General features: G+C 41.4%; 1 protein-coding gene, 1 long non-coding RNA gene and 2 pseudogenes across 4 annotated transcripts in view; 2 read left to right on the top strand and 2 right to left on the bottom strand.

Moving 5' to 3' along the window:
• Positions 1-3,952: 3,952 nt before the first annotated feature.
• On the bottom strand, positions 3,953-4,495 carry LOC306638069 (small ribosomal subunit protein eS10-like; annotated as a pseudogene). The gene has a single exon. The product of its transcript is annotated as a small ribosomal subunit protein eS10-like (transcript).
• A 610-nt stretch (positions 4,496-5,105) lies between these two features.
• On the top strand, positions 5,106-5,483 carry LOC306637840 (multifunctional methyltransferase subunit TRM112-like protein; annotated as a pseudogene). Its single transcript has one exon. The product of its transcript is annotated as a multifunctional methyltransferase subunit TRM112-like protein (transcript).
• Positions 5,484-5,608: 125 nt separating this feature from the next.
• On the bottom strand, positions 5,609-26,872 carry LOC306638015. Its single transcript, XR_013757341.1, has 3 exons — positions 19,171-26,872; positions 15,324-15,418; positions 5,609-7,128 (listed from the first exon to the last, which is right to left on the bottom strand). It is a non-coding gene; the product is annotated as an uncharacterized lncRNA (long non-coding RNA).
• DCAF1 (DDB1 and CUL4 associated factor 1) overlaps positions 18,641-26,875 on the top strand; it is a 65,653-nt gene continuing 57,418 nt past the window's right edge. The window contains exon 1 of the mRNA XM_079101042.1: positions 18,641-18,838. The gene's annotated coding sequence lies outside the window, so the exon portion shown is untranslated. The remainder of the gene's footprint in view (positions 18,839-26,875) is intronic.

The raw sequence follows: 26,875 nt of genomic DNA, 5'->3' as shown, positions 1-26,875 counted from the left end.
CAAAGAAATGTAATTGCCCAATATGAGATTGGACCACTTTTTCTGTTGCTACACCTCTCCTCCCAGTTGGTAAACCTATTCCCTGTAATGCCCAGTTGTTATGTTTTCTATGATGCTTCCATGAACCCAAAGGCCAGTTCTTTTTCTGGGATTTCTTGACACTTTATTTCACAACTATTGGGCAGATTATTTTGTCCCTGGAGACAGAATTACACAATTTGGCCTTAAGGACTTATGTCCGCTGAGGAGGCAGACCCATAGCAGGTATTAGACCAATAGTAGTTACACCACTAAAAGAGGTAAGTACACAGTAAATACTCACTGAAGAAGCTGCCAGAGACACCTTTGGGAAATTTTTAGCCCATTTTCCCCTTTATAAAACTACCTACCCACCAAAGGGTGAGGCCCGGAGACTGTGTTACATGTCTTAACTACTGACAGCTGATTGGCCCAGAGAGCATACCTGATTACAGGTGAGCCAAATCAATTGCTATCCAAGGAATTTGGAATCAAATTTCAAAGACACAGAGAGCTCTGAGCATCCAGGCAGAGGGAAATTGGGCTGAGAGCCTTAGAGGGAGGGATGGAGGAAGGGAAAGATTATGGTTCCTGCCTGTTGAGTCTAAAATATACCCCAGTCTCTCCTTATGATCATTTCCTAGTTTTGCTTAAGATCTTTTGGACTGGTGTGGTGGCACATGCCTATAATCCAAGCACCCTGGGAGGCTGAGGCAGGAGAATTGCAAGTTTGAGGCCAGACTCAGCAACTTAGTGAAGCCCTAAGCTATTAGGGAGACCCTGTCTAAAAATTAAAATTTTTATTTTATTTTGGTACAGGGATGGAACCCAGGGGTGCTTAACCACTAACCTACCTCCCCAGACCTTTTAATTTTTTTTTGTTTTGAGACAGGGTCTCCCTAAGTTGGTTAGGGTCTCGCTAAGTGCTGAGGCCAGCCTCAAACTAGAGATCCTCCTGTCTCCTGCCGAGTTTGAAAAATTTTAAACTTTTAATAAAGGGCTGGGGATATAGCTCAGAGATAGAGCACCCTTGGGTTCAAATCCTAGCAACAAAAAAAAAAAAAAATTTTTTTTTTTCCTGTAAAAACTATTGTCTCAGACTGGGGAGATAGCTCAGTTGGTAGAGTGCTTGCTTTGCAAGCACAAGGCCCTGGGTTCAATCCCCAGGACTGCAAAAAAAACAAAAGAAAAGAAAAGAAAAAACAACAACAACAACAACAAAAACTATTGTCTCCCATGTAAACATATCTGTGGTTTAAATACACAGATTTGTTGGAGTCTCAAAAAAAAAACAAACAAAAAACAGGGTTGGAGATGCAGCACAGTAGTAAAGTACCTCTGGGTTCAATCCCCAGTGTCCAAACAACAAAAACAGATTTGACTCTACAAAGACAGATTTGACTCTTTTTTTTAATTAAATTTTTTTTTTAGTTGTAGATGGACGTGATACCTTTTTAAAAATTTATTTTTACATGCTGCTGAGGATCAAACCTGGTGCCTCACACATGATAGGCAAGCATTCTACCACTGAGCTACAACCCCAGCCCCAGATTTGACTCTTAAAGAGCCATATGTCAACTGTCCTAGATATTCCAACTTTCTTAAGTAACCTTTGGGTTCTATGTCATGTTCACTGTAGCCTTTATTATATTGTGTGGCTGTCTACCCTAAGAACTTGTAAGCACAAGAGGCCACAAAGCAACACTCAACAAATACAAAGAAATTGAAATAATTCCTTGCATCTTATCAGATAATAAATGAAATTAGAAATCAACATGACTAAACCCTACAGAAACTACAAAACTGCATAGAGATTAAACAGTACACTTTTGAATGATGAATGGGTAAAGGAAGAAATCAAGGGAGAAATTGAAAAATTCTTAGATTCAAATGAGAATAGTGATACAATATATCAGAACCTCTGGGACACTATGAAGGCAGTTCTAAGAGGAAAGTTTATAATTATGAGTGGCTACATAAGCAAATCAGAAAAATCCCAAATAAATAACCAAATGATGCATCTCAAGACCCTTAGTAAATAAACAAACCAATTCTAAAACAAGTGGAAGGAAGAAAATAATTAAGATCAGAGATGAAATCAATGAAACGGAGAATTAAAAAAAAAAGCAAAGAATCAATGAAATGAGAGTTAGTTCTTTGAAAAGATAAACAAAATTGAAAAAAAAAATAAACAACATTGATAAACCCTTAGCCAACCTAACTAAAAGAAAAAGAGAGAAAATTCAAATTAATAAAAATTAGAAATGAAAAAGGAGAAGTCACCACTAACATCACAGAAATCCAGTGCATCATTAGGGACTATTTTGAAAATTTATAACCCAATAAATTGTAATATGTAGAAGAAATGGATACATTGCTAGACAAATACAATCTGCCAAAACTGAATCAAGAGGATATAGAAAACCTAAACAGACTAATACTAGCAATGAGATAGAAGCAGTAATAAAAAGATATCCAACAAAGAAAAGCCTAGGACCAGATGAATTCTCAGCTGAATTCTACCAAGCCTTTAAAGAATAACTAATGCCAATACTCCCCAAAATATTCCATGAAATAGAAAGGGATGGAACACTTCCAAATTCACTCTATGAAGCCAGTATCACACTCATACCAAAATAAGGACCCATCAAAGAAAGAAAAATACACACCAATATCCCTGCTGAACTTGGATACAAAATACTTAATAAAGTATTAGAAAATCCGGGCTGGGGTTGTAACTCAGTGGTAAAGTGCTTGCCTAGCATGTCTGATGCACTAGGTTTGATCCTCAGCACCACATAAAAATAAATATATATAATGCATATATTATAAATAAAGGTATTGTGTCCATCTACAGCTAAAAATATTTTTTAAAAATATTAGGAAATCTTGTTCAACAGCATATTAAAAAGATTATACACCATAACCAAGCTGGTTTTATTCTAGAGATGCAAGGATGGCTTAATGTATGCAAATGAATAAATGTAACTCATCACATATATAGAATTAGGAACAAAAACCACTTAGTCACTTCAATAGATGTAAAGAAGTCTTTTGACAAAATTTGGCACCTGTTCATGATTAAAACACTGAAGAAACTAGGAATAGAAGGAAACTACCTCAACACATGAAGTTTACATATGAAAAAGCCAAAGCCAACCTCATAGTAAATGGGGAAGAACCAAAAGAATTTGCTTTAAACTCTATGACAAGACATGGATGTCCACTCTCACCACTCTTATTTAAAATAGTCTAGAAATTCTACCAAGAGCAATTAGGCGATAGAAGGAAATAAAAGGGATAAACGTAGGAAAGGAAGAAGAAAGAAATGCCATTCACAATAGCCTAAAAAAAACCCTTAGAAGTAAATCTAACCAAGAAGGTGAAAGATCTCTACAATGAAAACTATAGAACTTTAAGAAAGAAATTGGGATAGGGTTGTGACTCTGTGGTAGAGCACTTGCCTAGCACGTGTGAGGCACTGGGTTCAATTCTCAGCATCACATATAAATAAATGAATTGAATAAGGTCCATCAACTACTACAATTTTTTTTTCAAAAAGAAAGAAATTGAAGAATACCTCAGAAATGGAAAGACTTACCATGTTCATGGAAAGGCAAAATTAATATAATTAAAATGGCCATACTGCCAAAAGTGATATACAGATTTAGTGCAATCTCCAACAAAATAGTGATGATATTTTTCACAGAACTAGATAAAACAGTCCTAAAATTCACTTGGAAAAACAAAAGACCTAGAAGAGCCAAAACAATTTTAAGCCAAAAATACAATGCCGGAGGGGCTAGAGTTGTAGCTCAGTGGTACAGTGCTTGCCTAGTAGGTGTGAGGCACTGTGTTTTTTTTTTGTTGTTGTTGTTGTTGTTGTTGTTGTTTTTTTTTTTTTTTTTCTGGCTATAAGTTTATTTGAAAAAAAAAATAATCCTGTCCAACTTCACTGAGGTGGCTGACCACGTCCATGACCAAATCCTCCTCTAAATTGGAATTCCATTGCTGACCCAGCCCCAGCCTCGGCTTTCTTGTCAGCACCAGGGGACACAGCACTCTGTCTGTAGGTGTCTCTGTCAGCTTCCCCTCTTGTGAGACTTGCAAGTCGCTCACCCTCCAGACTTTTGGGTCGAGGCCTGCCAGTTTCTGGTCAGCTACAGCGTAGAGTGGCAGGCACAATCTCAGGTGGCAGGTGGAGGTAATCACGGAGATACTGGATGCCCTCGTTGGTAAGTTACTAGTAGAAATGTCTCCATGTAAACTGTTCCTTCACATAGCCTCCAGACTTCAGAGACTACATGGCCTTCATGACCATGTGAAGGTTGGGTACATTCTTATCTGCCAGCTCTGGGTGCTTGGGTATGTGGACATCCTTCTTGGCAACCATTACTCCCTCCTTAAAAAGGAGTTCATAAATGGCAATCCAATTCTTCTTGGGCATCAACATTACGGAGGCTTTAGGGTCTGAGGCCGAGGCGGAAAGCGAGGCACCGGGTTTGATCCTCAGCACCACATAAAAATAAATAAAATAAAGGCATTGTGTCCATCTACAACTAAAAAAATAACTAAAAAAACAATGCTGGAGGCATCACAATACCAGACTTCAAATTATACTACAAAGCTATAGTGACAAAAACTGCACAGTACTGGTATAAAAACAGACATACAGACCAATGGTCCAGAATAGAACAACTCAAAATGGATCAAAGACTTAGGAATTAGATCAGAAAATATGCAATTCTTAGAAGAAAATGTAGGCTCAACATTCTAGCATATAGGCACAGACAAGACTTTCTCAATAGGACCCCCAAACTTCAGGAAATAATGCCAAGAGTTAATAAATGGATGGCATCAAATTAAAAATCTTCTGCACAGCAAAAAAAAAAAAAAAAAAAAAAAAAAAAGACACACACACACACACACACACACACAAAAAAAACAATTAGGAATGTAAAGAGAGAACCTACAGAATGGGAGAAAATCTTTGATACCTACCCTTCTGGTAGAAGATTAATATCTAGAATCTGTAAAGAACTTAAAAAACTTAAAACCAAAAATACCAAATAGCCCAGTGTGGTAACATGAAGTTGCTCACCCACAATCTACTGAGCTCACATGTGGGGGGGGGGGTGGGGGGAGTCTCATGACTTACCCCTGTGCCTCCAGGCCACCACCTGAATCAACCTGGTGGAGTTCAATAATGCCTTCTCACCAATGATATCCAAGGTGAAGTGGGCATTGCTTTTGGAGGCGGCAGGATACCTTACACCTGGTGGATGTCCCCAAAGAGCCCACCGAGGACTACTAACAACCAGACATTTCTAAGAAAGATGCACCACATGCTGGTGGAGGTGGACGTGCTTGAGGGCACCATGCAATACCCAGAGTCTGGACGTCTGTTCCCCATCAGCCGTGGGATCCCCAACGTGCTGCTGAATGATGAGGAAACTGAAACTTAATTGTGACAGGCACCAGTTTAACCTTTTGTGACCGTGTGTATCTTTGTTGACATATATTTTGTTAGTTCTGCAGTGTGTAGCCACAGCCCCAGTGACACACTGACCACAGTGTTCTTGAGCTCCATAGTACATCTTTATTTTTTTTCATTAAAAAGAATCAAATAACCCAATCAATAAATGGGCAAATTAATTAAGCAATTTTCATAATAAGAAATACAAAGGGACAACAAATATATGAAAAAATGTCAACATCATTAAATCAAACCTACAGTGAGATTTTATCTCACACCAGTCAGAATAACAGTCATCAAGAATACAAATAATAAGCCAGACATAGTGGTGTGTGCCTATAATCCCAGTGGCTTGGGAAGCTGAGGCAGGAGGATCACTAGTTCAAAGTCAACCTCAGCAAAAGTCAGGTGCTAAGCAACTCAGTGAGACCCCTTCTCTAAATAAAATACAAAATAGTGCTGGAAATGTGGCTCAGTGGTCGAGTGCCCCTAAGTTCAATCCCTGGTGCCCCCCCAGAAAAGAATACACATAATAGTAAATTTTGAAGAGGATATGGAGAAAAAGGAACACTTTTACACTATTGGTAGGATTGTAAATTAGTACAACCACTATGGAAATCAATATGGAGTTTTCTCAAAAGACTAGGCATGAAATCACCATATGACCCAGCTATACCACTTCTTAGTATTTATCCTGAAGAACTGAAGTCATCTATGACAGTGCTACATGCATACCCATGCTTATAGTACCACAAATCACAATAGCCAAACTACAGAACCAGCCTAGGTGTCTATCAACTGATGAATGGATAAATAAAATGTGGAATATATATACAATTGAGTTTTATTTAGCCATAAAGAAAAATGAAATTATGTCATTTGCAGGAAAATGGATGTTAAGTGAAATAAGACAAACATAGAAGGTTAAGAATTACGTTTTCTCTCATACACAGAAGCCATAGAGGAAAAAGGAAAAGAAATATGGGGGTGGATCTCACAAAATTAAAGGAAGAAAAAAAAGAAAATCAAAGGGAAGGCTGGGACTGTGGCTCATTGGTAAAGTGCTTTCCTCACATGTGTGAGGCACTGGGTTTGATTCTCAGCACCATATAAAAATAAAATAAAGGTATTGTATCCACCTTAAAAAAAAAAAAAGAAAATCAAGGGGAGATCAGTAGAGACAAAGGGGTGGGAGATAGTGAGGTAGGGGGGAAGTGCTGGGGTGTGATATTGGCCAATTTATATTGTTATATTGTATATTGTGTGCATGGACAAATATGTAACAACAAATCCCAACAGTATGTCCAAATATGATGCACCAATAATAAAAAAAATGGAACTTGTAAGCATGAGACAGGAGCCTGTTCCTTGCCCAGCACTTGAAACTCAATGAATAAAGGAAAGAATGAACAAATGAGTGACCAGCAGGAGAGAGATACACCTACATTTCTTAAGGAGGTGAAGAAAATTACATTTTGAGTTCTTCCCATTGTTCCATCCATTTCTCTTTCCTACTTTGTAGCCTGTCTTTCACCCTCAGGACCTACAGGATATCTTCCCAGATTGCGCCTGGCCAGCACATTGAAGGTCTGGGTCTCCAAGCTAGTTCCTCTTTCTCCTCATCTCCTTCTCGCCTGTGGAGAAGGAGGCAGAAAAGGGGTTCACAAGGGGAGGCATGAGGCTGAGGAGGGCAGATAGGCAAAGGCCTTAGCTTGACTGCATAACTCAAAGTTTATACAACATGGAAAGAAAACCAAACTAGAAAGTTGAAAAAATGAAAAATGGGGCTGGGGTTGTGACTCAGTGGCAGAGCACTTGTGTAGTGCATGTGAGGCACTGGGTTCCATCCTTAGCACCACATAAAAAATAAACAAAATAAAGGCATACTGTCCATCTACAACTAATTAACAAAATGAAAAATGAGTATGACTGGTTGGAGGAGCAGGGGGCAGATCAGGGAATGAAAGAAAAACCTGATGAAGTTTGTGGGCAATCAGGCCCCCTGCTCCAGCATCCCAAATCCAAGGCCCCTAAGGAAGAGGTTAGGATGCTTCCTTATCTCTCCTCAGGGCAAGTGTCCCAACAAGCCAGTGGGTGGCACCAGGCTGCTTTAGCCCCTCTGAGAATCAGATGCTGCCCTTAGAGGCAGCATAGCATCTTCTTTAGGTCACTGAGGGGGTAGGTAGGGGAGTACCACAGGTCAGGCATTCCCTGGGTGCTGGATGAATGCTCACTCCATATGCCTCTTTTCTGGGCAAAGAGGAGGAGCTCTATCTGGACTGTCCTAATAGCTGAGTAGTCTTAGATGTGTTACAGAACTTTTCAGAACCTCAGTTAACTCATCTGTTGACTAGATCATGATACTACCTTATGGGATTATTGAGAAAACATTTTTTTTATGGTACTGGAAATCAAACGCTGTTAGGGCCTCACACATGCTAGGTAAGTGCTCTACCACCGAGCTACATCCCTAACCGAGGAGAACTCTTTGAAGAGTGAAGATAGGACTTAGCACAAAGTAAATGCTCAGTGACTGTCAGGTGTCTGAGCTGAAGCAGAATTCTGGCCCCATCAGGGACCTGTAATTGTCATCAGAGGCCTGGCTTCCAATATTACCAGTTAAGCTGTCTTTCTGAACTAGAGATAAAGCCACTGATACTTCAGCATACTGAGACAAACAGCAGCAGGGGCCTGTTCTGGCCATTTCCTTCTCGTGAATGGTAGTTAAGAGGGAACCATGGGCCAGAAACGGCAATTAAAAAAAAAAAACAAAACAAAAAAAAAAAAACCGCTACTTAGGAAGTTAAGGCAAGAGCATTGTTTGAGTTCAGGAGTTCAAGACCAGCTTGGGCAACATGGTGAGAACTTTTTTCTTTAAAAAAAAAAGTCAACTCACATGGGCCGGCTTTGAACTCGTGATCCTCCTGTCTCAGTCTCCCAAGCTACTGGGACCACCGCCCCTGGCTGTCTATCTTCCTTTCTTTGTTCCTCTCTCCTTTCCTCTCTAAATAGACTAATTTTCATAGTAGTTTTCTGTCCACAGCAGAATGAGCCAGGTTGCACATGTAATTCTAGTGACTTGGGAGGCTAAGGCAGGAGGACTGCAAGTTTGAGGCCAGCCTCAACAATTTAGTGAGGCCTTAAGCAACTTAGTAAGACCCTGTTGTCTCAAAACAAAACATTAAAAAAAGGGAATAGAGATGTGGTTCCGTGGTAAAACCCTCCTGGGTTCAATCCCCAATACCAAAAAAAAAAAAAAAAAAAGTTAGGTACACAACAAAATTGATCAGAAAATGCAGAGTTCCCAAATAGCCCTTCCCCCCACACAAACAAGATCTCCTCATTATTAACATCAAGCACCGGAATGGTACATTTGTATCATCTTTAAAAAATTGTTTTTTCTTTATGGTGCTGGGGATCAAACTCAGGCCTTGGATACTAGGCAAGTGCTCTACTACTGAGCTACATCTCTAGCCCTCTGACATTTGTTACAACCGATGAACCTACATTGACAAAACACTATCACCCAAAGTTCATAGTGTATATTGGAGCTCAATCTTGGTGTTGCACTATGAGTTTTGACAAATATATTATGACATGTATAGTTTTATTTTCCAGTACAATTTTATTTTTATCAAAATGTGCACCTAGTTACCTGAAAGAGTAGGAAAAAAAAGGCTTACATGAAAAACTGAGCATCTTTCTTTTCTGACCTCCCACTTTCCACCTCAGGTCCTGGTCTAAGGGGCAGAGTGGCATTTTCTTATGTAATCCTCAGCCATAGGATAGCCACACTCTTGGCACTAAGGTAATGAATATCAAAGGGAACTTGGGACAAACAGCCTATTGGGGCCAAGTGACTAGATTAGCTGAACAAACCCTCTGCCTCAAGGGTCAATCAGGCACTGATAAAATCTTTGAAAGATATTTTTAAGCCAGGCTTGGTGGCACACACTCAGACTGGAAGTTTGAAGACAACCTGAACAATTTAGTGAGACTTTGTCTCAAAATAAAAAATAAAAATCACTAAGAATTCAGCTCAGTAATAAAGCACCCTTGGGTTCCAACCCCAGTACCAAAAAACAAAACAAAACAAAATACAAAATCAAAAAAACAACCCTCCAAAACAAGATTTTTAAAAATACTCACTGGCTTCATTGTGGTACTGGGAATGGAACCCAGGGGCTCTCCACTACTGAGCCCTAATCTTTTCAGTTGATTGATTGATTGATTGATTGATTGATTGATTGATTTTGGGGTACCAAGGATCAAACCCAGGGGCATTCAGCCACTGACCCACATCCCCAGTCCTTTTTTTTTTGTAATGATGTTTGATTCATTCTGTTATTTTTTCCTTCCCCCCACCCCTCCCACCTCTCTTTTCCCTCTATACAGTCCCTCCTTCCTCTATTCTTGCCCCCCTCCCACCTCCCATTACGTGTCATCATCCGCTTATCAGTGAGATTCCAGTCTTTTTTTATTTTTTATTTTTTTTGAGAGAGGGTCTCGCTAAGTTGCTTAGGGCCTTGCTAAGCCCCAAACAAGGCTGAGACTGACTTTGAACTTGTGATCCTCCTGCTTCAGCCTACCAAGCCACTGGGATTACATGTGCCTCCACACCTGGTAGCCTTTTATTTTTTCATCTTGAAACAGGTTCTCATCAAGTTCACAAGACTGACCTGGAACTTTTGGTCCTCTTCCTCAGCCTCCCAAGTTGTTGGGCCCAATGATACTTTCAGCAGTGTTTTGGGATGAGGCTTAGTTTGCCTCACAGAAAGGCTGCTGTAAGCCAGGCACAATGGAGCACACCTGTAATCCTAGCTACTCAGGAGGCTGAGAAATGAGGGTTGTATGTTCAAGACCAGCCTGAGCAATAGAGCAAGACCCTGTCTCAAAATAAAATAAAAAGGGCCAGGGGTGGGGATGTAGCTTAGAGGTAGAATGCTTGCCTAACATACCATAGACTTTGGGTTCAATCCCCAATATTTGTGGGGGTGGGGAGAGTTTCAGAAAGGCTGCTAGAATGTGGAGCTGCCTAGGTGGAGGGAGATTTGGGCTCTGGTTGGCTGAAGAGCCCTGAAAAATTGCTCTCTTTTAGACTTTGAGATCTTCATATGAAAAACAATGGGGTTGGATAGGAGTCCAGGCTACTGCTGCTGTGGCTGGGTCCTCCCTCTCCATGGAGGTCTCAAGGGATAGTCCCACAACCAAGGACCACAGCTCTATGCCCCAGCACATCTCACCTTTTGGCAATGACTGACACCTGAGAAACTGCCCCCATCTCCAGTTTTCTCATAGACCCCCCTCACCTACTACAATCTAAGGTTGGTGCAGTGATTTCTTTAAGGTCCCATATTCAAGCATCCAAAGACTGCTTTTAAAGTCCGCTCTCCCAACAAGTCATGCCCACTTTTCCCTGGTTGTCCTTTGGTCCTGTGAGATGGCAGCCAGCTTTGTGACTTCACAAAAATCTATCTTGTGACAAGACTGATCCTGGTGAAACAGGAGCTGGGCAGAGGAGGCTCTCCCCAGGAACATCATGTAACTTTCCATAGAGACACCCCCACCTCTAAGGGAATGAAGAAGAGCTGCCCCGTGGTAAGTACCCAGGACACCCTCTACAACTAGAAATGCATTTTCTTGATGACTTTGGCTTCCAGGCTATGTTGCCAGATATATCTCACAGATCCAGGCTCAAGGCAGGTTTCTGGAGGGGCAAGAGGTGATTATTCCAGGTGAGGGTGGTGATGAATTCCTGACTTTCAAACTGGGGTTCAGACCAACTTCCTGCCATTAGAAAAAGTCATTCTTCTCTAGGTCCATTTAAATGAAGAGAACTTCTAGTGTGGGAATTGAATTTTCATCAGCCTCCACAGTTAGTTCCCAGAGTATGTTCAAATGGATCAAGCCAGAGGTGCTTGAATCTCACAGAAAGGTCTTGTAGCTATATATAAATATTGCTAAAAATCCAGGGACGCGTCGGAGCTCGAAGGCCAGTATAGACTGTCACTCAGTATCAGCTCCATTGTTTCCTTCCTGAGGAATCTGAGGCAAAAGAAACTGTGGATGCTTGCTTCTAAATTTTCCTGCACCCCAATCTTTAAACTGTACCTGGAGAATGGTCTCTGGGAAGGGGGGTCCCCAGGAATTAGGACGATAACTGCCTGCCTTACTAGGGGACCAGACCGGCCCAGGAAAAATCTTGAAACCAGAATTTGACTGTTCCTGCTTTGTGCTGGGTTTGTCCATTGTGAGGGTGGTTCAGTGCATATGATCTCGGGAAAACCCCCTCTGGCCTCTACTTTATGATATCACTATTCTTCCAGAGAACCAGGAAAGGTAAGAGTGTTCTATTCAAGGATTCCAAATGCGGACTTCCTTCCAGCAGGTTTGGGAGGAGTGCCGTGTTTTGTTTCACATTCAGGGGGCTCTTTGATCTTAACTACCCTTCACCCTTAATTAGCTGTAGCCTTTTCAAGAGTAAGGAGGCCTAGAGAAGATTCTCCTGCCTCCACTCTCTGGCTTACTTAGTTTTAGGTTCTCTATTGGGACAGGAAGTTGGACAGTTAGTCAAAAGTGGCTATTCTGGGCTGGGGTTGTGGCTCAGTGGTAGAACGCTCATCTTGCATGTGTGAGGCACTGGATTTAATCCTCAGCACTACATAAAAATAAAATAAAATAAAAGTGACTATTCATTACTTTCCAGTGTTTCTGAAAATGTGCCCTAGAATTTTTTCTTGTATGGAGCTTGTTTCTCACTTAAATGCAGAGAGCCAAGCCTAACTTGATGACACATGCTTGTTATCCCAGCAAATCAGGGGCTGAGGCAGGAGGATTGAAAGTCCAGACCAGTTTTGGCAACTTAAAAGACCCTATTTCAGGGATAGTAGGAACATACCTGAACGTTGTAAAGGCTATTTATGCTAAGCCCATGGCCAATATCATTCTTAATGGAGAAAAAATTAAAGCATTCCCTTTAAAAACCGGAACAAGACAGGGATGTCCTCTTTCACCACTTCTATTCAACACTGTCCTCGAAACTCTAGCCAGAGCAATTAGGCAGACCAAAGAAATTAAAGGGATACGAATAGGAAACGAGGAACTTAAGCTGTCATTATTTGCTGATGACATGATTCTATATTTAGAGGATCCAAAAACCTCCTCCAGAAAACTTCTAGACCTCATCAATGAATTCAGCAAAATAGCAGGCTATAAAATCAACATGCATAAATCTAAAGCAATTTTATACGCAAGCGACGAAACAGCTGAAAGGGAAATGAGGAAAACAACTCCATTTGCAATAGCCTCAAAAAAAAAAATACTTGGGAATCAATCTAACCAAAGAGGTAAAAGATCTCTACAATGAAAACTACAAAACACTGAAGAAAGAAATTGAGGAAGACATTAGAAGATGGAAAGCTCTCCCATGTTCTTGGCTAGGCAGAATTAATATTGTCAAAATGGCCATACTACCTAAAGTGCTACACAGATTCAATGCAATTCCAATTAAAATCCCAATGATGTACCTCACAGAAATAGAGCAAGCAATCATGAAATTCATCTGGAAGAATAAGAAACCCAGAATAGCTAAAGCAATCCTTAGCAGGAAGAATGAAACAGGGGGTATCGCAATACCAGAACTTCAACTATACTACAAAGCAATAGTAACAAAAACAGCATGGTATTGGCACCAAAATAGACAGGTAGATCAATGGTACAGAATAGAGGACACGGACACAAACCCAAATAAATGCAATTTTCTCATACTAGACAAAGGTGCCAAAAATATGCAATGGAGAAAAGACAACAAATGGTGCTGGGAAAACTGGAAATCCATATGCAATAGAATGAAACTAAACCCCTATCTCTCACCCTGCACAAAAATCAACTCAAAATGGATCAAGGACCTTGAAATCAAACCAGAGACTCTGCATCTTATAGAAGAAAAAGTAGGTCCAAATCTTCAACATGTCGGCTTAGGACCAGACTTCCTTAACAGGACTCCCATAGCACAAGAAATAAAAGCAAGAATCAATAACTGGGATAGATTCAAACTAAATAGCTTTCTCTGAGCAAAGGAAACTATCAGCAATGCGAAGAGAAAGCCTACAGAGTGGGAGAATATCTTTGCCACTCATACTTCAGATAGAGCACTAATTTCCAGAATATATAAAGAACTCAAATAACTCTACATGAAGAATACAAATAACTCAATCAACAAATGGGCTAAGGAAATGAACAGACGATTCACAGAAGAAGATGTACAAGCAATCAACAAACATATGAAAAAATGTTCACCATCTTTAGTAAAAAGAGAAATGCAAATCAAAACTACACTAAGATTCCATCTCACCCCAATTAGAATGGCGATTATCAAGAACACAAGCAACAATAGGTGTTGGCGAGGATGTGGGGAAAAAGGTACACTCATACATTGCTGGTGGAACTGCGAATTAGTGCAGCCACTCTGGAAAGCAGTGTGGAGATTCCTTAGAAAACTTGGAATGGACCTACCATTTGACCCAGCTATCCCACTCCTAGGCCTATACCCAAAGGACTTAAAATCAGCACACTACAGAGATACAGCCACATCAATGTTCATAGCGGCTCAATTCACAATAGCCAGACTATGGAACCAACCTAGATGCCTTTCAGCTGATGAATGGATAAAGAAACTGTGGTATATATATACAATGGAATATTACTCAGCCATAAAGAATAATAAAATTATGGCATTTGCAGGCAAATGGATGAAATTGGAGAATATCATGTTAAGTGAGATAAGCCAATCTCACAAATCCATAAGAGGAATGATCTCACTGATAAGCAGATGATGACACTTAATGGGGGGTGGTAGTGGGACAAGAATGGAGGAAGGAGGGACTGTATAGAGGGAAAAGAGAGGTGGGAGGGGTGGGGGGAAGGAAAAAAATAATGGAATGAATCAAACATCATTACTCTATGTAAATTTATGAATATGCAAATGGTATGCTGTTACTCCATGTACAAACAGAAACAACATGTATCCCATTTGTTTACAATAAAAATAAATTTAAAAAAATGAAAAGAAAAAGATCCTATTTAAAAAAAAAATGAGGGGTCAGTGGTGTAGATCAGTGGTAGAGTGCCCCTGGATTCAATCCTCAGTACCACCCCAACACAAATAAATAAAAAAAAATTTAAAAATGCAGAGAAACTGGGGCTGGAGATATAGCTCAGTTGGTAGAGTGCTTGCCTCTCAAGCACAAGACCCTAGGTTCAATCCCCAGCACCAAAAAAAAAAAATGCTGAGCTTCTCCAGAAGGCAGCAATGGTCCCAAAGCGAATTCATCCAGGGCTGAGATAGTACTAAAGAACTCCAATGGGTACAGTCAGAGACAAAAAACAATTAAAGTACAAACAGCTATCACTTACCTAGCACTTACTGTATGTCAGGGACATGCTAAACACTTTACATTTAATTCTCATATTAGTTCTGGAAAAGAGATGCTATCCCCATTTTCCAGCTAGGGAAATTGAAGCTCAAGAGAAGTGAAGTAACAATAAGGTTCACAGCTGGTAAATGGGAACACCAGTAAGGAACCCAGGTCTCTCTGTCTCCAAAGCTGGACTCAATCATTGGGTTATCCATTTCCCTATACTCCAATAGAGTAAATGATACTATTTTCTCATCCGAGCCATCAGGGAGGGAGTTAGTGAAGGGCAGATGCCAGAAATTTGAACCCAATATCATTCAGCTCATGTTTTTGGATAAGGAGTTTGACTGCTTAGACCTGGCTAATCTTTAATAAGACTCACTGGGAAGCAGCTGTTCTGATTTGCTTCTTACCATTTTGCAGATGATTAAAGTGAGGCCTTGGGGGCCAAAGGAGGGGAATCCATGGGGTCTGTGGCTGAGCAGTGTCTCTGAGGTAGGGTTGCCAGCTAAAATATAGATTCAGATAAAATTTAGTTTCAGATAAACAATAATTCATTTTATTACAAATATATTAAATATTGCATGGGGCTTCTCTCCCTGGCTGGGAACCTGGTACATGGGAACTGGGTAGAGATGAGAAGTTGAGGTCATGGCTTCATTTCTCACTTGAATCTCTGACCCCTTTATGGGAAAAGAAGGGTGGAGGCTGACTTATGGAGACTGTAGCTGCTGCATCAACTGGAGGAGGTGGGGGTTTAAACTGTTATCTTTGTTCTTTTTTTGGTATTTAGGATTGAATCCAGGGTTGCTTTACCACTGAGCAACATCCCCAGGCCTTTCGTTTTTTATTTTGAGACAGGGTCTCACTAAGTTGCTTAGGGCCTAAGTTGCTGAGGCTGGCCTTGAACTTTTGATCCTCCTGCCTCAGCCTCCTAAGTCACTGGTATTACAGGCAAGCACTACTGTGCTGATCTTAAACTGTTGTCTTTTTGTAGCCTCAGTTGCTTTCTCTGTAATATGAGTGTAGTGGACGTGAATGTAATTGATAGGAGTGGTCACTTTCCATATCTCTTGGGGAATGGGATAGTGTCACCACTACACATTTTTCTGGGAGAACTGCTGGGGCCCTCAGGCAGGGAAGGTATACTTGGTGAATGATTGGGATTTGTTTATACTGGGGCCCCCAGAACCTGGCAGCCCTGATTCTATTCTTGGTGACTCTCATAACACACCTGGACACTTGCAGTATTTTGTCCAGTTAACAGGAGAGCACAAATGAATGTTTAACAGTGGCCTCATCTCCCAGTTCCTAGGAAACGCAGAAGAAAGCATGGATTTGTTGGGTGGCACCAGAGTCAGGTGAACCTAGAAAGAGGCACTGGGAAAGAAAGGGTCATAGAAAGGTGGGGAGGAGAATAAAGGGAGAAGGGAGGCATAGCTAGAAGTCTATGCTAGGACCTAGAGCTGAAGATTTTCCAACCCAGGGAGTGGACAGATTTGGAATAGGGACAAGTAGAGCATGCCTAAGATTGTAGCCCTAGTCCTGGGGCTAGGCCTGGACCCTTATAATCCTTTTTCTGTTGCTGGGGAGCCCTGTAAGCATGACTCCTCCCCTTCTCAGATGGGGGCTTCTTTCTCAGGCATATACCACAAGGGAGGGAGGGACAGGAAGGGAGCAAGATAGGACAGAGTCCAAATATATTCTGCTAAAGAGGCCAAGAAATCTCATTCTGATGATTCAGAACTGATGTGCCAGAACCCAGCTTGGTGTGTGGGCCTGGATTATCTGTAGCTTTGTGCTTATGTATGCATAGGTGTGAAAGTGTTTGCTGTAAGAACTGGTGCCTAACACACAAGTGTGCATGTCTATGTATCTGGCATGTGTGGGTAATCCCTATCCTTTGGAATGTGCCCGCGAGCACTCTTGGAATGTGTGTGCACCTAGGAAAGCCTGGGTGCTGCCCCTTCCACTTCTTAGAATAGGGTTCTGGGGGGTGCTTGCAAGTGTGCAGCTGTATTTGGGGAGTTTGACAGGGGTAGAGGGCTGCAATAGTTAAAGGGTGGAGATTCCTGAGGGAGCTGCTGCTGGACAGGCCCTGTATGTCTCCTACTTTACTTCCCTAGTCTCCTAGGTCCTGGTTTCTTCAAATTCCCTCCTTGATGCCCCTTGGCTCTCTTCACCAACCCAGTACCCCAGGCTGGGTTTCTAAAGGAGAGCAGTGCCATCTGGTGACAAGCTGAAGCAGTGCCAGGAGCTCTGGTGAGTTGTGCTTTGGGTTCCCACAAGGGCTCTTTCAGAACTTCAGGCAGTTACTCTGGGATGACAGACAGGAAAGACAGATCTGTTTTCACTACCCTATGGGATGGTAGTGAAAGAGTGTGGCTAAAATATGTGGCTTAGAGCCCAGCTTTCTGTAAAGTCAAAGTAAATGGTAGTGGCCATTGCTGCTATAAGCAAAGTTCCAGAAGCACAGAGTAGAGAGCTGTGTGTGTGGAGAAGGGGTTAGAGAAAGGTGACATGTTTGTGGTATGGCCACCACACATTCTAGAATCTGTGCCTTTGTGCAGCTTATGTTCCAAGTTAAAACGTTTATATGAGGGATGAAGATCTCTCTAGAAAGAGGAAAGTGAGATCTGGTGGGAATGAAATCAAGAGACCCAATATCCAAGCTTATTACTAACTAGGGAATCTGAGCATGGCAGCAGACTATGGGAATGTACAGAAACTTGCTCAGACTCTAAGATGAACTGTGGGATCTTACTGGGATTCTGTGTAATTGTGGACTTAAAGTTCATCTTTTGTGAAAAATCAAGACTCTTCTGATTCTGCTGCACATTAGCTGCATTAGTTAAGATATTTACTCTCTGGGCCTTACTTTTCCCAACTGTAAAATGAAGAAATTGAATTAGATGACCTTTGAGGTCATTCCTGCCTGCCTTCATCTTATTTATTTATTTTGGTATTGAGAATTGAACACAGGGGTGCTTTAACCCTTAGCTACAAGCTCTTTTCTTTCTTCCCACCCGTGATTCTGGGGATTGAGTCCAGGGGCACTCTACCACTGAGCTACATGCCCAGTCCTTTTTATTTCTTATTTTGAGATAGGGTCTCGCTAAGTTGCTGAGGCTGGCCAGGAACTCTCCTGCCTCAACTTCTAGAGCAGCTGTTATGATAGGCATGCACCATCACACCCGACGATCTAAGGGCTTTTGATTTTTCATTTCTCTGCTTCACATATAATATCTGGCAATAAACATTTATTGATTCCTACAGGATATGTCTTGAACAGAAAGACAAAACCCAGAGTCTTCTTCTGTATGAGTGCTGTGCTTTCTGATATGCTTCTGGGAAATATTTTCTTTGATCTTGGTATATTCGAGGAATGATGTGGAAAATAAGGTAAATAACAGAGAACCACTCCGCTGACAGGGCAGAATAAAACACTGAATAAGTATTAAGCAGTTATAGTTCGCTCGTAGAAGAACCGAGTCCCTTACTTTTCGCTTTCCTCTTCCGAAGCAGCCAATGAACACAGGGCAGTTTGGCTTCAATATAGAAAACTACAAGTCCCGGCAGCCAATGCGCGGGACGAAGAGCTTATGCGCCAATCGGTACTGGCGCCCGTAGACGCGGAACTTCATTTCCCAGGCGTACTCGGGGCGCTTCGATTTTTTTTTTTTTTTGCCTCCACTCTCCCTGGCTTTCTTACTCCCGCCTTCTGCTCTATCCTCGCGCCAACTCGACGGGCGCGCACTCGCGCGCGGGGCACGTAGCACGCGAGTGACGCATAATATGTGGGCCGCTCTGGAGCCGTGGTCGCGCTGTGTGTGTGAGTGAGGGTGAGTGAGTGCGGGACCTGAGGCAGTGTGTGTGAACTGTGTCCGCTGGCGGGGTCAGGGGGAAAGCGGCGGAGCCGCCCGGGAAGGTGAGTGGGGAAAGAGGGGAAATGGCTCTTCGGGAGGGGCGCAAGGAGACGGCGCGCAGCCGGCGGAGCGGGAGAGTGGGCGCCCGGCTGGGGGAGGGGCGGCACCTGCTTGGGCCGCCGGCAGGGAGGGGGCGGGCCGGGCCGCCCGAGTGGCTGGGCCCGGGGCCTGACAGGACTTTTTCTCCGGATTCCTGGCCTGGGGGCGGGGCCTTCAGTTCTTTCTCCAGTCCCATAAAGAAGCTTCCCCAGAGTAACTCTTCCGCCCGGAGTTGGGGGCAGGGGTGTGCCCGCCCCTATCTGGAGCAGGGGGCGCCTTTTATTTCCCTTGTCACCTTTTTTCTGCCAATTCTCGCTTCTCCGTTCCGTACGGTCTGGGGGGTTCCATCTTCCTTGCCGTACGGCGGCCCCCTTCCCGGACTGTGTCTCCGCCTCCAGCTCCAGTCACCTGGGCTGGTTCTCCCCTCCCTCGGCCTCATGCCACCTCCCCCTGCACCCGCCTGGCTCTTGGACCCGGCGAGGGGTGGAGCTCTCCAGTAGCTCCTCCCACCGCTGGCGGAGGCGGGAGTGTAGCGATAGGTTTGCGGGTCCCTCTTGGAGGAGTGAAACCCGCCAAGCTTCCTGGGATCTTATTTCCAGGGGTTGGAGTTGTTTTCAGTTGTGATGTCTGAGAAGTTTGCTTAACCCTTCTCTTCCGAGACGGTTTCTGTCTCGCTTCCTCTTATTGCAGTGGTATTGTTGAAGAAGTAGTTTTGGAGTGTTTGCAAGTAGTACTTTCTTCTGAGTCATAAATGATTCCCTGACAACGTCCTGTTGCTCTCGATTTTTCCTACTACCACTGTCTTTTCAGTGAAGCCTTTTAATTTGTTTACATGTTTTAATTATTCGTTTATACTAGCATCATCTTGTTCTGAACGCTTTGTTAATATTTACAGTGAGAGGTTCATTGGTTAGCGTCACCCTGAATTTTTTTTCCCGGTTTACAAACTTTAAGGTTTATTTAGACTTTAGGAATTGATTTAGTTTTTTTCTGAAGGATTTGGGTTTTGTATCATGGCAGGTATTCATTACCCATTTTTGAGTGGTGATGTATTTTCGGATATTAAGAAGATAACAGAATTTGGGAAACCTAGGGAAACCTTTTCCTATTAAGTATCTTTGGGTAGTTTGCTGAGCACACTGTTTTATGGTCGTGCAGTTGTTAAATTTAATAGAGGAGGAATCTGGTAGAATGAACCATGTATTAAAATTGAGGTGATTTGAATGGTTTACTACCAGTTGTGTTGTTTCTGTAAAGGAGATGGTCATGGACAATAAGAAGAAGGTTTCACATGATCTCATATGTCACAGCGATTAAGTTTTTTTTTTTTTTTTCTTTTGCAATATTGGGTATCGAACTCAGGGCCTTGTGCTTGCGAGGCAAGTGATTAAGTTTTTATGTGAAATCTACACTTAGATTTTTTTCTTTTTTTCTCCCGTTTTTGTGGCACTGGAAACTGAACCTGGATGCTCTTAACATTGAGCTACATTTGTAGCCCTTTTTAATTTTTGAGACAGGTTTTTCTTTAATTGCTGAGGCTGGCCTCCAACTTGTGATCCTCCTGCCTCAGCCTCCGGAGTGGCTAGTATCACAGGCATGCACATCCAATTTTTTTTTTCCAAGTACTGGAGCTGGGCCCAATGGTACACGCCTCTAATTCCAGTAGCTTGGGAGACTGAAGTAGAATGATCACAGGTTTACAGTTAGCCTCAGCAGTGGCCCTGAGCATTTTAGGGAGACCCTATTTTAAAATAAAATATAAGAAAGGGCTGGGGATGTGGCTCAGTGGTTAAGTGCCAATGGATTAAATCCTTGGTGCTAAAAATATAAAAGGTACTAGATTTTGAACTCAGGACTTCTGTCATGCTAGGCACATGCTCTACCACTGGGTTACATCCCCAGCCCTCCCCACTGGTTTTTAACAAGGAAGAGTGCTTATAGATATTTGGTTTAGGAGTGTAACCTTCCTAAAGGATTTTTTTTTTTTTTTTTTTACTCAGGATCAGGCCTCCCCACCCTATCAGCACTGGGATCAAGCCCAGGGCCTCATGCATGTGGGCTGGCACTCTTATCACTGAGCTATAATCCCTAGCCTCAGAATCCGTTTTTTTAAAAAAATTTTATGTTATTTTTAAAAATTTTTAGTTGTAGATGGACATGGCATAATATCTTTATTTATGTGGTACTGAGGATCGAACCCAGTGCCTCACACATTCAAGGCAAGTGTCTACCACTGAGCTACAACCCCAGCCCCAGAATCAGTATTGAACACAATACCTTTATTCATTTATTTGTATGTGGTGCAGAGAATCGAACCCAGTGCCTCACACATGCCAGGCAAACGCTCTATCACTGATCCACAACCCCAGCCCAGAATCAGTTTTTAATATGGACTTTATTTTAGACTTGGGATCGTTTATGCTGAATAAGACATTCAGTATAATGTATTAGGAAAGAAGGCATTCTATGGTTTAATTAAAAAAGTTACAAAAGGGTGTTTTTTGTTTTTTTTTTTTTTTTTTGTTTATTTGGTTTTTTTTGTGTGTGTGTGCTGGGGATTGAACCCAGGGCCTTGTGCATGCAAGACAAGCACTCTACCAACTGAGCTATATCCCCAGCCCACAAAAGGTTTTAAAATAGAGAGATGGTAGATGTGAGAGCCAGTGTGGGGGCACATGCCTGTATCCCAGCAACTTCAGAGACTCAGACGGGAGGATCTCAAATTCAAGGCCAGCCTTAGCAATTTAGTGAGACTCTCAGCAACTTAGCGAGACTCTTTAAAAAATAGAGGAGTGGGGGCATAGAGCTCAGTGGTAAAGTACCCCTGGGTTAAATCCCCAGCACCCCCCTGCAAAAAAAAAATAAAGGTTTAAAAAAAAGTAAAGTGAAAAGGGTCTCCTCTACCTTTATCCTAGTCAGTTACCTGCCATAATATAATATTATCCATTTCTTGTGTGTTCTTCCAGGGATGTTTTATTCCAGGGGGATACATTTTTAAATTCACAGTATGTATTGTGTTTACACAAACAAGAGCACTTTGCTTTCCTCACTTAGCGATATGTTTTGATAGTTGCTCCAAATTAGGAAAGGAAATAATTCTCAATATTTTCTAATTTCTTTTTTGTGTTGTAACCCAGGGCCTCATGCTCATGTGTACTCTCACTGGCTATATCTCTAGCCCCACAACCTTTAAAAAAATTTGGGGGGGTGTACTGAGGATTGAACTTTGTGGCATTCAACCACTGAGCCACATCCCCAGCCCTATTTTGTATTTTCTTTAGAGACAAGAATGTTACTGAGTTGCTTAGTGCCTCACTTTTGCTGAGACTGGCTTTGAATTCTTTATCCTCCTGCCTCAGCCTCCCAAGCTGCTGGGATTACAGCCATGCACCACTTTTATTTTTCATTTATTCATGTATTTTTTTGTGATAGAATCTCCCTTTATAGATTAGACTGGTCTCAAACTTGCTATTCTCCTGCCCAGGAGCATGCCACATTACCTGCCTCCACCTTTTTATTAGGAAAATATTTAAGCTTTTAAAAATAGAAATGTCAAAAGAATAATAATATGAACTGGTTATCTTTTTTTTTTTTTCTTGCAGTGCTGGGTGTCGAGCCCAGGGCCTTGTGCTTGCAAGGGCAAGCACTCTACAGACTGAGCTATATCCCTAGCTCCTGAATTGGTTATCTTTTCAGTTTCAACAATTGTTATTTTCTCATATATTCTGTGTATGTGTGGAGTATGTTTATTTTGTGTAATCATTTGGGAAAATAAATTGGAAACCAGGTGGCACACGCCTGTAATCCCAGTGATTTGTGACTGAGGAAGGAGGATTGCAGGTTTGAGACCAGCTTGGTCGACTTAGTGAGACTCTGTCTCAAAAAATAAAAAGGGTCGGAGATGTAACTCAGTAGTAAACCATCCCTGGGTTCAATCCCCCATATGGAAAATGAATAAATAAATGTATGTATGTATAGAAATTTGCATGATGTAATTGACCACAATTTTATTTTAATTTTACATATTTTTTGGTATTTGAAGTTGAACCCAGGGACACTTTATCCCTAAGCCACATCCCCATCCCTTTTTCTTTCTTATTTTGAGACAGGGTCTCTAAGTCGCTCAAGGCCTTGCTAAATTATTGAGGGTGGCCTTGAATTTGAGATCCTCCTGAGTTGCTGGGATTACAGTTATCCACCACCTCCTCTGCTTTACCACTAACCATTTAAAAGTGTACAGTTCAGTGGCATTTTGTATGTTGACAGTGTAGTGAAGTCATCACCTCTTTCTAGTTTCAGGCCAGTTTTTATCACCTGGAAAGGAAACCTCATACCCATTTAGCTATTATTCCACTTTTCTTTTCCCTCTTATCCCTGGCAATCACTAGTTAGCTTTTCTGTAGTATATTGATTTACCTATTCTTGATGTTTCATATAAATACAGTCATAATAATGTGACCATTTGTATGCTTTTTTCACTTAAAAACATGTTATTTTCATGGTTCATCCATATCTGTAACTAGCAGTATTGCATTTCTATGACTGAATAGTCCATTGTATGGATATGCCATAGTTTATCCATTTTTCTGATAATGGGCATTTGAGTTGTTTCCATTTTTTAGTAATTTTGAATAATGCTGTGGTGAACATTTGTGTGAAGTATTTGTTTGAATTCTTTTGGGTATATATGTACTAGTGAAATTGTGAGTCATAAGATAATTCCATGTTTGTTTAAAAAGAAAAAAAAAAAAAACCGCTTTTTAGGGACTATCAAACTTCCAAAGTGAGGTACCATTTTGTTTTCTTCCCAGCAAAGTGTCTTCCCATTTCTTCAGTTCATTTATATTTTCTGATACTTAGATCTAGCCATTCTAGAAGATGCTAAGTGGTATTTTCATTGTTTTCTTATTTGTGGTGCTGGGGATTGAACTGAGGGCCTCTAGCACATGGCTCTGCCACTGAACTACATCCCCAGTCTCATTTGCTCATGCTTAATTTTTTTTTTTTTTTAATACCAAGGGTTGAATCCAGTGCAACTTAACCACTGAAGCTATATCCCCAGCCCTTTTTATTTTTTATTTTGATACAGGGCCTTGCTAAGTAACCTTGATCTTGGAGTACTCCTGCCTCAGCCTCCTAAGTCTGTGGATTACAGACCTGTGCCAATCCACCAGGCTAATGAAGTTTATTTTTGTGTGATTTTTTTGGGTTACCAGGGATTGAACTCAGGGGCACTTGACAATTGAGCCACATCCTCAGCCCTGTTTTGTGTTTTATTTAGAGACAGGGTTTCACTGAGTTGCTTAATACCTCACTTTTGCTGAGGCTGGCTTTGAACTTGTGATCCTCTTGTCTCAGCTTCCTGAGCCTCTGGGATTACAGGCGTGCACCACCTTGTCTTACTTTTTTTTTTTTTTTTTTTTAAGTTGTAGATGGACACACTATCTTTATTTTTATGTGGTGCTGAGGATCAAACCCCGTGCCCCAGTGGCTTCTGCAGAGCCCCAGCCCCAGCCCCCTTGCCTGACTTTTTGTGTTGTTCTTGTATCCTGCAATTTTGATGAATTTGCTTATTAATTCTAACAGTTTTTATGTGGATACTTTAGGATTTTTTATATATAGGATTATGTTATCTACAAATAAAGATCATTTTACTTTTTCCGTTCCAACTTGGATGGTTTTATTTTTCCTAAATTGTTCTGGGGAGAATTCCATTATAGTGCTTGATAGAAGGAACAAAAGCGAGCATACTTATCTTGCTTTTTATTTTATTTTATTTTATTTTATTTACTTATTTTGGTACTGGGATTGAACACAGTGGGTGCTTTATCACTGAGCTAAAGTCCCCAGCCCTTTTATTTTTTGTTTTGAGACAGGGTCTTGCTGAAGTGCTTAGGGCCTCATTAAGTTGCTTATTGATGATGGCTTCGAACTTGTGATCCTCCTGCCTCAGCCTCCTGAGTCACTTGGATTACAGGTTTGTGCCACCATACCTCACCTCGCCTGGTGGTACTGTAAATTGAACCCAGAAGCCCACTACCACTGAGCTGTATCCCCAACCCTTTATTTAAATTTTTATTTTGAGGCAGGGTCTTGCTAAGTTGCTTGACTGGCCTTGAACTTGTGAGCCCCTGCCTCATCTTCCTCAGTTGTTGGGATTATAGGCATCCACCCCCTCTGCCGGGCCAGTTTATTGTTCTAACCACAAAAGGGTTGGGTTTTGTCAGATATTTTTAGTGCATTAGTAAGATGATCATATTTTTCCCCTTTCATTCTGTTATTATGGTATGTGATATTGATCAGTTTTCATCTGTTGAATCACTCTTGCAATCCTGGGAGTAATCCCAGTTGGTCATTGTGTGTAATCTTAATGTTTCATAATGTTCCTTACCATCTAGTTGAAGTTCTCTTTTGTTCTTGGTTTATTCTGTATTTAGTTTGCTAGTATGTTTTCCTTTGGAGTTAATGGGTAGCTCAGGTGACATGAATCACTAGTGGCTATTGGAATTGCCTCTACTTAGTGAAAATAAATATTTGTACTTTAGAGAATTGATGATATTTTCTTTTGGTCTTATGGTAGATTTTTTTTTTTTTTTTTTTGGGTAGATATCTTTAGAAGAGTTAACAACCCTGGATCAGCGAGTAATCCCATTCTGGTATGAAACTATTTTTATAGAATGATTGGTAAAAATATATACTTTCCATGGTAGGATCTGTGTTTTGATCCTGAAGGCTGCTTTGGCACAGAAATTGATCCTATGAACCATCTAAACATTTTGGGTCTCATTTATCCCTTTTGTAGCTTGTTATAAACCTCTGCCATTTGGGTGTCTTATTTGACTCTTCCTGAAACCATTTGGGTCCCTGTCCTTCAGCATTCTTTGGTTTATCATTCAGCCCAGTACCCTCTACTTATTTTCCAGCCTCTTTTTCTCCTTCCAGGAAATCAGATGTGAGGGAGGTGAGGGAGGTTAGGAGACTGAGGGACAAATAGGTTTACTTATTTTTATTTTTGGTACTAGTGATTGAACCCAGGGACACTTTACCTTTGGGCTCTAGTCCCTGCCCTTTTTGTTTTTCTTTTGAGGCAGGGTCTAGCTAAATTGCCTAGTTGCTGGCCTGTAATTTGTAATTTTCCTGCCTCAGCCTCCTGAGTCACTGGAATTACAGGCGTGCACCACTGTGCCCAGCTTATTTTTTAATATAGGGTCCTGTTAATGTTGCTTAGGCTGGCCTCAGATTCCTAGTCTTTAGGGCTCTTTCTGTCTCAGCCTTCTGTATAGCTGGGTCTATAGACCTGAGCAACCATGTCCATCTTTGGGCAAATGGATTTATAGCATTCTTTTTCAGCTTCTGTGTTGGTGATAAAGTGGATCAGTCAGTGGATCATTACCACTTCACTTCTTGCCTTTTCAGAATTAATAGGGATGTATTTTTTTTTATCTTTTATAGAGTGACTTACAAGAGCAAAAGATTTGGACCTCAGTGATCTAGACCTGGGATTATTATTGCATGGGCTGTGTTAGGTATATGGTGGTTTTTTTTTTTTTTTTTTTGGAGCCGGAGTTTGAACCCAGGGCCTCATGCATAGTAGGTAAACACTACCACTGAGCTACGTTTTAGTCTTTGTACATGTACTTTTAAGAGAGAAAAGAGACTGTAGCTTTTGTCTGATTCTCAAAGGGGTTTTTAGAAAGGTTAAGAATCACCATTTTGATACAGCTTCCTGCCTCATTTGACAGTTGAGGAAACTGAGGTGGAGGGAGGTAAAAGGACTTTTTCATCTTGACTGAATGTGTATTCAGGGTATCTTCCCACTGTACCACAAATAATTATCTGAAGGGTTCAAGTGTTAAATTTCCTTCGCTTTTTAATTATTTCCCTTGCTTGCTCATCCATTTTCTACCCTCTCCCTCACTTTTCCTTTTGTGGGAAGTATGTCTGATTTATTTGCCTGTGCTCATTTATTGTTGTTGTTGCTGTTGTTGTTTTGGCTTCCT

Source organism: Sciurus vulgaris, assembly GCF_902686455.1.
Source record: "Sciurus vulgaris genome assembly, chromosome: 10".
Classification (NCBI taxonomy): Eukaryota; Metazoa; Chordata; class Mammalia; order Rodentia; family Sciuridae; genus Sciurus; species Sciurus vulgaris.
This window is presented reverse-complemented; position numbering and strand designations above follow the sequence as displayed.